Here is a 10,968-nt window from a genome sequence, read left to right as displayed (position 1 = left end):
ATTTACAAATTGCTATTTTTAGAATTTACTGCCGAACTGTTTAAGGTGGCATCCTTTAGAGCGAATATTAGAGATTAAAGCTAAAAAGGTCAAAGACAGATGTGATGCCACAACATAAAGAAACGTTGCATTAAAGGCCTTTTCTTTCAAAAGCATCAGTGAAACCATCACTCAGTCACAATATTTTCTGTTGCTCTTTGATAGATTATTAGAGAATAAGAACGACAGAAAGCCTGTGATATATTTATCAGTCCATCTGAATCAATGGGTCAGGAGCCGTAACCCTGGTGAATATTTGGATTGCTGTTTAAATGCGTTAACATGCAACAGTGGCGTCACCCTCGTGCTTCCTGTGTTGCTGCTTTCTGCGGCTTGATCTTTGACTTGATCGGTTTGCCTTTCTGGTGCAGGCTGCTCCTCGGACATCCAGCTGTAAGTCGGCGAGCGTGCAAGCACATTTGATGCCACATCCTGAAGAAAAAGTTCTGCACTCTGTAGAGAGCAAGCAGGAGCATTTATCTGTGTTTCCTCGTTGTGTGGGTTCCATGGTGGTTTCCCCTTCTTTTTTTCATCAGCCCTATTTGTATGTGCTCTCCATCTGCACTGAAATCTGCCACTATCACGGCACTTCTGCATCTTTTTCCCTCCAGGATTCCTTGCTCCCTCTGCAGAGGATCACAGGAACTGCATTTATGTATGGATGATGAATGGATGATGAATTTGAGACTGTAGAGATGACATAATCCTGTTTTATTTTTGTTATTTTAACCGCTATGTGACCAAGTTTTTCATTTTCAGCATTTTATAAGGGAATCTCCAATTTCTCCAATTAAATACAATTTGAAGTCCCATTCCAATTATTTTTTGATCAATTTTTAACCATTTTGAGTGTTTTTTTAACTACGATTTTGCCATTTTTAACAAAAATCTAGATATTCTCTGCAGAGCGGCAAAAATTTACCTCTGAGTTTTGGGTTCGACTGTTAGCACTGAGTAAGTCTGCCCTCATTTCCCATCATCCCTTTCTTTGCATACTCTTCCACTTGCTCACAGCTCCAAAATGCAACAAAAATGGCGAGCATTATTGGAGCTATCCAGCTGTACAGCTTAGACTAAGGATGTAGGGAAAAATCGATTTAGTGATATATCGCGATATTTCCTTTGGCAATACTGGTATCGATTTAAATGTTGACATGATATTTATATAATTATTTATGAGCATCCTTCAGCGTCTTACTTTTGTTTTTCACCTAAACCTCTGACTCCAAGTTGGCAGCACACTGAGCCTCTTTAAGCAGATCTACAGAAGTCATACTCTTGAGATATATCGTGATACATATCATATTGCCAGACTCTTGATAATAACCACCTCTAGTTTAGAAGTGGAAAACAAAGACATAGATGGATCTAGTCGCCCACAGATGTATCAGAAGAATGGAGCAGAACAAGGAGCTAAAAATAATTTTTTAAACAATTTTTTTCATCTTCTTCTGATTCATAATGATTTCAATAAAGTAATACTCAGAAATGCAATTTTAAGCCTAATTTTCTTCTTATCACACCAAAAGCCACGCCCCCTCAGAGGAGATTTTAGAAAAGGAGTCTTCAGATCAACATTAAAAATGGCTTTTTAAGACATTTAGGTTGTGGGATTTTGGTTAAAAACTTCATAATCATAATTAAAACACTACTCGGAACATGTTTTTTTTTAAAATGAAAAAAAAATGTCATGAGGGACTTTAAATAAAGATTATTCAAATTATGAATCAGTTTCCCGAGCAGGAATTTAATAAAAATAATAATAGTAAAACGATATTGATCACAAATGTGATATCATGCTTAAATTCATAAATATGAACGGTGAATACAACGTTATATATTTTTTAGAATATTATCTGGTCCCCAGTGCGGCACACAGGGCCCCCTTTACGTCTCCTCTCATCCCTCCATCTCCATTTTCCCTCTCTCTTCTCTGTTCTCCCCCCTGCCTGGATCCCCACAGCTGCGCCGACCAGGTGCGTTCCGCCCCGACACACACACATGCACGCTGACACACACACCCGCGCGTGCACTCTTACACCCACCAACGGACACAGCAGGAAATGCCTAATACCAGTTTTAGAATGATGCCACTATGCCAGTTTGACAGGGAGGCTGCAGGATCTGTCACCACAGAGGGGGAACGGGGGCCGGGAGGGAAAGTCAGACAGATGGAGCAAAATGGATTCAAAATAACAAAATATTTGGCTCCAAAATAGATGATAGATTCATCTGAAAGTGTAATTTTAGGACACACATATTGACTGGATAGTTCAAACATATCCAGCAATCCTCCTGGGATCCTCATGTAAAAGGGACTTGTGTGCATGTGAGAAGCAGTGCACACATGTGTGACTTTGTGTGTGGGTGGATGCACATGTGTTTTTATAAAAAAGAAAAAAAAGTACCAGTTATTTTGGTCTGTGGCTCACCACAGCTCACACTCTCCTCTTGTCTTGTACTCATCTTCTACAGCCCCAAGAGAAAAGGTAGAAAGCGTGAAATAGACAAAGAAGTCAATGAGGAAGACAAAGACAGATCAAAATTCGCAGAAATGATGCAGAAGAAGTCAGTCGTGACGAACTTAACATCAAAGGTATCTTCAGCGTTTAGGAAAACGCTTCAGAAATTGATTTACTTTAGGCCACGACATGAAATCAGAAAGAAAATTAACACCTTCCTGATAAATTTGGTGACATATCTACAAAATACATCTCAGAATAACTGCAGAAACATCAGTGAACACTTTTGAAGTATGAAAAGTCCAGAAAGCTTTAAATCTGCAAGAACAGATCATTCTTGTAAAGCAAAACTGTAAAACATGCTAGTTTTACAAAAGAAATTAAAGCTTTAGTATAAAGTTTTGGTAAATACTCAATGCAAACACACCAAAAAGTGCATTAATAGAAATATCTATGACTTCATAAGGCCTATTTTGTTGTTTCAATATTTTTGGATTATTTGGAAGCTTAGAATCCTTTATCAGACTTTTCTACTCGGCTGCTCACTAAAGTTTTTAACTACAGTGGTGTTATATTTCCACCCAGCAACAGACATGTAACTGGAAAACATCACACCTGGCTCTAACATTTTGCAGTTGAAAGGTCTGTAAACAGACTGACGCACAAGGATGAGCCTTCGCCGCCGCTGAAACTTACCATTTTTTTTAGCATCACAATGAAATATGTCTTTATAATACTAGAAGTTTATTCAGAAATGTAACAAATTCTTTTGTAAAACTTGAGTAAGGAGGTATAAATAAGGTATTTTCATCTTAGAGTTATCATTCTGGTTAGGTCAAATTTGATTTACACACCCGTTTTAAAATCCGTCTAGCAGCTATAACCAATTGCTTTTAGACAAAAAAAAAAAAAATGTCCCATTATTGCTGACTAAATGAACATCTTTATCTACTCACAGGCATTCATTTCCCCAACTTTTTAAAGGAAATATTTTATTAAAATAACCATTTGTGGTCTAAAACACAGTTTTTAGTTCATACTTTCTTCTTCTTTTAGAATAAGTTGTACTGTTTGTACTAAACAAATGACTTTGGTGACCAAACTTGCTAAATCTTTTTGATCATTTCAAGATGGATATTTTCGTAAGTTAACAATATTGTAAAGTCAGAGGCCAAACAAAAACATCAGTTAGGAAAATTGACTTTAAGCTGAAATTTCTAACAGGCATACGTCAACCTTTTTATGGCTTCTTCTTAATCAGTCTGTGACGTAATGACAAAGTGTTGCTAATGTTAGCTTGCTCAAGCAACACCAAGCACGGATACATTCTCTGCAAGATTTCACACCTTTTCTGACAACTCAACAGCAACTTCATGCAACCGTTGTTGCTTTTGAATTCCAACTTTGAGTCTTTTGATGCCTTTTTGATCCAGAATCAAATTTTTGACAACATAGTTCCTGCAGAGCGGCAGGAGTTCATTAGAAATTCGCCTTTGAGTTATTGGCACAGAAGTAAGCCTGCACTCAGTTCCCATCATCCTCAGTTACAACCTCTCACAACCCCAAGCTAACATTAAAATTAACATAAAAAAATTGAGCAATATCAGATCTATCCAGCCACACAGTTTTGAACCAGATACCAGCTCAGATGGAGAAAACAAAAATAGATGTAGTCGTCTACAAGTGGATGCAATGGAATGGAGCGGAGCGTCGGGCTTGTGACCTGCCGATTGTAGATTTTATGTAACAACCTTAAGCTTTTTCAAACAGCATTTTTTTATCTGCTCCTGATTCACCAAGATTCGGATAAAGAAATATTCAGAAATGCATTAATTTTATTCATATATGTCCACTATCAAAATAACATTTTCATTTTGTAATGGGTTTTAAGTGAAGGGTAAATGTAACAGACCTGTCTGAGTAAGAAATTCTTACAAAAAAATTCATCTTATTTCACCTCTGTGTGCAAAGCATTGTCACCTTGAGAGGAGATATGCAATGATAAGATGCCCCCCCCTCCTCCAGTCATCCCCGTGAAATCCAATTCTCAGCTTCTGGCGCAACATTTGATCAGATGACTTGCAGGCTTTGCTTTACACACTTGGATAAACAGTTTGCGGCTGAGCTGACAATGTTGTCTTTATGAAAATTTAATGTGTTTAGTTGGGTAAGATTTCTTCACTTCATTTTGATCTAAAACAAAGCTCTCCCTTTCAGAGGAGGCTGCAGCTGGTCTTATGACTTAGGAAAACAACACACTTAAAACCAAGATTTAATTTGATATCTAATGGTATTATTTAATCACAAGGGCATAATTTAGTATTATTAACAGCTGGAATACATGTGTTTTTGCTGACCATACGGGTTTAAATTTGTAATTTCAATTTTCATGCAACTTTTTGAAAAAAAGCATCTTAGATGCCTGAAGGAGTGCAAGAAAATGTTTGCTTTAAGGTGCACATTGCCAGTCAGGCGTTAAAGTGTTAAAGAAAAAGTGTCGGTGACAGCAGTAATGTGGCTTTTGAAATAAGCCTTTTTTACCTTTCATTGTACTGGAAACTTACAATGGCGCCACACATGCATTGATCGCACAAACAATTGACACCCTGTTGACACCTTATTGTGGCCACATTCTCACCTCAAACCTTTCCATTCACTGAGTGACGGCTAGCATTTCCACCAGCGGATGTTTTTTGAGGGCAGCGTTTGTTTGAAAAGAGAACCAACGAGCTCAACCATACAGGAGGAGCTGCAGGAAAACCGGCAAACTGTTTTGCAAGAGTTCCTTAAGTACCCGCTGTGTTTCTCCACTCCTTTATGGGAGGGCTCATTTAGATGTTTTATTGTGTGAATGCTTCAGAGCATTCAAGCAATCCTTTTGGAAATATTGTCAAAACCGCTATTATAAGGCTTTATAGTTTGGGAAATTTTAGACAAAATGCCCCATTGGAAATTAATGAGAAATTGCTTAAATCCTTTAAAAACTCTTTGCACTTCCACATAGAGGCCTCTTTTAGCTAGAGACACCATTCAAAATTGTAAATGTTCAGCCATTATTATATTTTAGGGTAATTTGGAATTTATCTTTTATTGTAGCAACATGCTAGCTGTTCTTTAGGCACATTTGGAGTTTAGCTAATATTTTAGCACCATGCTAGTTGTTTTGGCTAATATAGACATAATTTGTTCCAGATTTTTTAAGCAAACTTTAAATTTAGCAAATATTTAGCAACATTCTAGTTGTTTTTGGCTAATTTAGACATTTTTAGAATTTTTTTTAGTTTAGCTAAAATTTAAGCAACATGCTAGCCTTTTTGGCTAATCTTGAAAATTTAACACTTTAAATGTTATTTTGTCGTTTAGCTATTATTTTAGCATCATGCTAGCTGTTTTTGACATTTTTCAAGTTCTTTAGGCAAATTTTGAGTTCAGCTAATATTCTATCATGATACTAGCTGCAAAATTAGACATTTTTCCAATTTTTTGTGTGGCTAATTTAAAGATTAGCTAATATTTTAATGTAATGTTAGATGTTTTGTCAAAATTATACATTTTTAAAGTTCTTTAAGCAAATTTTAAAATTAGCTAATATTTAAGTAATTTTTCCATTTTTTTTTTTTAGCTTTTAGCTAATATTTTAGCAAACTTTCAGCTTCAGCATTTTTTGCCATCAGTTTAAGCTTTTTTCGCTATCAGCATCTTTGGCAGCCACGTTCAGCTTACGGCATTTACATTTGCACTATCACCAGTAATCTTATATATCTAGTTTTAAAATAGTCTTGAATATTATTAAAGACCCACTCCAATGAAAACTGGGTTTCTAAAGTGTTCTTGTCACATTTTCCCTTATGATGGAGGACAAAAATGAATAAAATCAAGCTTAAAATTACATTTCTGAGTATTTCTTTATTCAAATTGTTGTGAATCAGGAGCAGATGAAAAAATGACTTGGAAAATCCTGTAGCATAGACATAGGAGCTACAATCGAAGAGCCATAACCTCCCTGCCCCGATGCATATTGATGCATCCACTTGCAGACAAATAGATCCATGTACATCTTTGCTTCACTCATCCGAGATGGAATCTGGCTTAAAACTGTACAGTTGGATAGTTTCAGTATTGCTCGATATTTATTGCTATGGCCACAAATACGACGACCACTGCGATGTGGAGGCATTGGGCGAATCTTCATGCTGCTGCTGGACTTTTTTGAAAATCGTTAGTGTAGTCACGAATATAGATGTGGCCATCAAGTGTCCAGAATGGCCCACTTTATATACGCCCTCACGCTACCAAGAAGCTGATGGCACTTTATATGGATGGTCCCCATCAGGAGATTTACACATCGTCCAGTAAGAGCTGCTGCCGGCTGGCGATTCCGGCTTTGACCGTCTGTCCAGCTGTCACCTGATTTTGTGAAGGCATCATCCTCGATGGACTGCCACTGCGCGTCCTAGAAATGTGCCTGGATGGCCACCGACCAATTTCAACTTTTGGTGAAAAATCATCCGGTTGGTAGAATTTTCACTTTTTCTTAAACTTCTGCAGTTACCGAACAGCGTGTAAAAATGCGACTGCCGCCTACCCATTGCGCAACCACTTGCCAAAGTTCTTAAAAAAACTTTCCTTTATGTCACCGTACAACAGCATTTTGGGATACATGACCATAGTCTTTTGTCAGATTGGGAGTGTGAAGGGTTGTAAGCTAGCAGGAGAGAGTGTAAACAAAGGGATGATGGGAAATCAGGACAGGCTAACTCCACGCCAACAGCCCCGCCCACAACTCAGAGGTGAATTTCTAATGAATTACTGCAGAAATTATGTCCTAGAAATTAAACATTTTTCTAATTTTGCTTAAAAACAGCATAGCCATCATAAAAAAAATTACAATAGATCAAAAGATAATTGGAGTGGGACTTAAAAGGGTGTTTAATCGGAGAAATTGACTCACTTTCAATCTGTGAAAGTAAAACACCAACCTCTTACACAAAACGTCATCACTCTCACCGTCACACACGCGAGTGCACGCACACACACTCCAACAGGAAGAGTGTGGGTGTTTGGGAGCAGCTGCATGGAGAGGCATCAGACCCAGCTTCCTCCTGGTGCAGCGAGCACCATCCCTCCTCCCTTTTCTTTTCCTCTCCCTCCATCAACTCCTTTGCGTTTCACATTTAATTATTCTCTTTCTTCTTCACTTTCTGCCTCTTCTAGACAGAAATAGATCATATCAGAAAACTGAACGGAAGTTTTAATCTGCACCGTTGGCAGAAATTAGCCAGCTGTGGCAAGCATGTAGAAAACAAAGTTAGTGCATGTTGCAATGCAGACGCATGACGTGTGTGTGTGTGTCCTGTTTTCCTCATAATAGTGAAACATCAGCACAGCGTCACTTAAAAGCCTGAATCTTGCACAATATTTTCCCCTGCAGAGCGCTAATCGAGGGGCTGGTTGGCAACGTTTGAATGTCACTCGGCTCTCACAGCTGTGTGAGGTGAGGCTGACACGACTCAAGAAGCAGATGGACAAAGAAGATAAAAGAAAAATTAGAAGACGTTTTGTATATTTGGCTTCAACTCCTCCACTGTTTGGGTTAGAGATTCTATCTGAAGCTGCTTGAGGATGCAGAAAGTTCAGTTTGAATTGAGGCCGGTGAATTTTCCTGCGCAGGTGCTAGGGCCTATTTCACTTTCTTTTCTAGCTTTCTATTCTTAACAGCTAATGGTGCTTTTCCATGCAGCATTCCTGGATTCAATCCCTCCTAACCTGTCTCTTTAGCTCCTTTTTTTGACAGCAGCTCACCTCAAAGATGATAGAAAGAGTGAGAAGTTATTTCTGTGTTTCCTGTGTGTCATGCGGTGGTAGCTTGTAGCTAGTATGGCTGACAACACACAGGCTCCCAGGTGCAGAATGTCACTGAGTGGGCCGTCAGCCAGAAAGCCTGTGGGCCAGTTAGCAGTCAACCGGGCCCTGCAGAACGTGCTACCCTCCACCCCCATGCAAGTCTATTCCGAGCAGAAAACGGAATCTTGCAACATTTTTTCTCGGCAAAAAAGTACATTATAACACATAAACTTGTAAGAAAGCAGGAGCCTCTCTGGTTGAATTTTACTCTCAAGCCCAGCAGAGTTAAAGGGTCAAGCTGTGCTGACAGAGCACATCTCAAGTGAAAGCAATGTGCAGGGGGCACCAGGGTTTGCCCTCTTCCCCCAGCTTGCCCCCGGGCTGCAGATGCATCGGCCGAGACAAGGCTGCGCTTCTCTGGGCTGCACAGAGAGGCTGCTGTGCTCTGGTTCCTGGAGCCCTGGCGCTCTGATTGAGACCCTGCGCCGCTGCAGGAACCAGAGGGAGGGGAGGCGTGAGCACGAGAGGGGATGCAAACACATCTGGCATCTGCAAAAGCCTGCACACGACCTCTCGTATCACCCTGAGATGAATTTACAAGCCTCAGAGTTAACGTGAGTGTTGTTCTCACCACAGTTTATCATGAAAATGCTCTCCATCTACATCTAAATATCTGCCATAGATGTTGCTGTGAATCGAGGACGACAATAGACAACAGATCAGTGCAAGAAAATTACGTGGGTGCACGTTTCTGCAAGGTGTCTGTTTCTTTTGCGTGGGCGCTGCCTTTTGCATTAGGCGGTGGTGAAGGACGGAGTCGGAGGTGGTGGTTGGGATGTGTGTGTTTGTACCAGAGTGTGTAAGAGTGCAGAGTACCTGTGATAAACAACCAGCCCACCCCCTCCACGCTGCAGCAAAACTATGATTTTCCTCCGTCAAGAGGCCTCACAAATCTGGAAGAATATGAGTAGATGCATATGTATCTGTGATGGTGTGCCTCTTTTTTTTACAGGCAAGTGGGAGATATTGCAGTGAGCTGGAGCGGTATGCTCTTTGTGGCCAGCTGTGGGGCCATTAAAGGCCCATCTGCAGACAATAGGCTCTGTCTGAAGGGCACACACAGCCTGGTTCCTGTGCTGCTTTGCCTTACTGTGTAGATGGGTATATGAGAGTACCATGCCCCCATTTTAAACTGAACACAGTAAAAGCACTTCTTCTAAATATTTTTATCAGTTTAAATCCATCTGAGTGGAACAAAAAAAACTGTAATCAAAGCTGTTTTCCAATCCTCCCTTCAAAGTCTAGGAAAGTAATATCAGTGCACCGAAAGGTTATCATGTATGAGAAGAACAAACGGAATGCAAAGCACAAGCAGGCACTGGAAAACAGCTTGCTGGTCCAACCACATACCAGAGCAGTTCGATCAAGCAAGCCACAGCCTCTTGACACGGACGCACGTACGCACACACGGCTGCTGCATGCAGACACATGCAAAAATATCTGCCCCAATACTAAAATAGGCCCGGAGAGGTTGCACCTGCACCTGTGTCTTGGTCCACACCTACACACAGGTGTCAGGATGTGACACATACACACAGAGAAAGAAAGATAGAAGAGAGGGAGGGGGAAAAACAAGAGCGGGTTGAATCACACTACTGCGGTCGACCAAAAAGCTTTTTCCTGATATCATCTTTGTATCTGGAGTGTAACCATGAGTGTGATTTTCATTTTTTAAATAGAATTGCACACCAGAGTGTTTATTTTAAAGGAGCGCCTGCCTACAGACGCCTCAGCGTTGTGAGATTTTAAAACAGGACTTTTCTTTTGTTGTTGATGTGTGAGGAGGAGGAGGTTCGAGAAAAATACCTCATAATACACATGAGTGCTTTAAGTTTCACACTCTAAAGGCCAGAATGAGTGGTCCTTGAGCAAGTGTCTGAGTCACTCCTTTGTATTTTCTCCCTCACTCATGTGAGTAAATGATCTATAGGCTATTTTGGGTTCAAATGTATGTAACCAGACTTTTTTTTTCAATTTCTTTATTGTAAATATTTTAAAATTATGCTTTAATGTTTGACAAAATCAGACATAAGTTAAAACTGCCACCAACCTTTTTTCAGATTGACAGATTGATAAATACACAAAATAAATGTTTCAAAGCGAGGTATTGCAAAATAAAGCCAGAATATTATACATATACAAAGTTTGCTTTGATTCAAACTTATTTTAAAAGCTAAAAACATGAATAAAAACATAAAAACTCTACTGGTCTCATTTCTTTTTAATTCAAGTCCCTGTTCATATTTTCTCACAGTTTTAGACATAATAAAAACTTCTTCATCTTTTCACTTCTGGATTTTAAGTATTTCTACAGAGGAAAAAGCAAGAGTGAAACCTGTAATTACAACTTCTAAATGTGACATCAAAAAAGCTCTTTCTTTTTGAGGCATATCGCCACCTTGTGGTGGTTAATCAAAATACTGCAGGCAGACATTAGCCCTTCTTTTCCTTTAATTATATATATATGTGTGTGTGTGTGTGTGTGTGTGTGAATTCCCTTTGCAATATAATAAAACTCATAGATCTATTCTAAATTGTGTTTAAAACAGTCTACTTGTAAACA

The 10,968-nt window shown here is 39.3% G+C and overlaps 1 protein-coding gene and 1 long non-coding RNA gene across 2 annotated transcripts in view; one reads left to right on the top strand and one right to left on the bottom strand.

Moving 5' to 3' along the window:
- Positions 1-10,968, top strand: part of LOC112144190 — a 64,493-nt gene that overhangs the window by 20,432 nt on the left and 33,093 nt on the right. The window lies entirely within an intron of this gene.
- The window catches only part of si:ch1073-358c10.1 (mitochondrial peptide methionine sulfoxide reductase), a 47,591-nt gene continuing 46,508 nt past the window's right edge, over positions 9,886-10,968 (bottom strand). Inside the window, exon 7 of the transcript XR_002918858.2 lies at positions 9,886-9,906. The gene's annotated coding sequence lies outside the window, so the exon portion shown is untranslated. The remainder of the gene's footprint in view (positions 9,907-10,968) is intronic.

Source organism: Oryzias melastigma, linkage group LG22 (genome assembly GCF_002922805.2).
Source record: "Oryzias melastigma strain HK-1 linkage group LG22, ASM292280v2, whole genome shotgun sequence".
Classification (NCBI taxonomy): Eukaryota; Metazoa; Chordata; class Actinopteri; order Beloniformes; family Adrianichthyidae; genus Oryzias; species Oryzias melastigma.
Note: the sequence above shows the minus strand (reverse complement) of the source record. Positions and strands in the feature narration are given on the sequence as shown.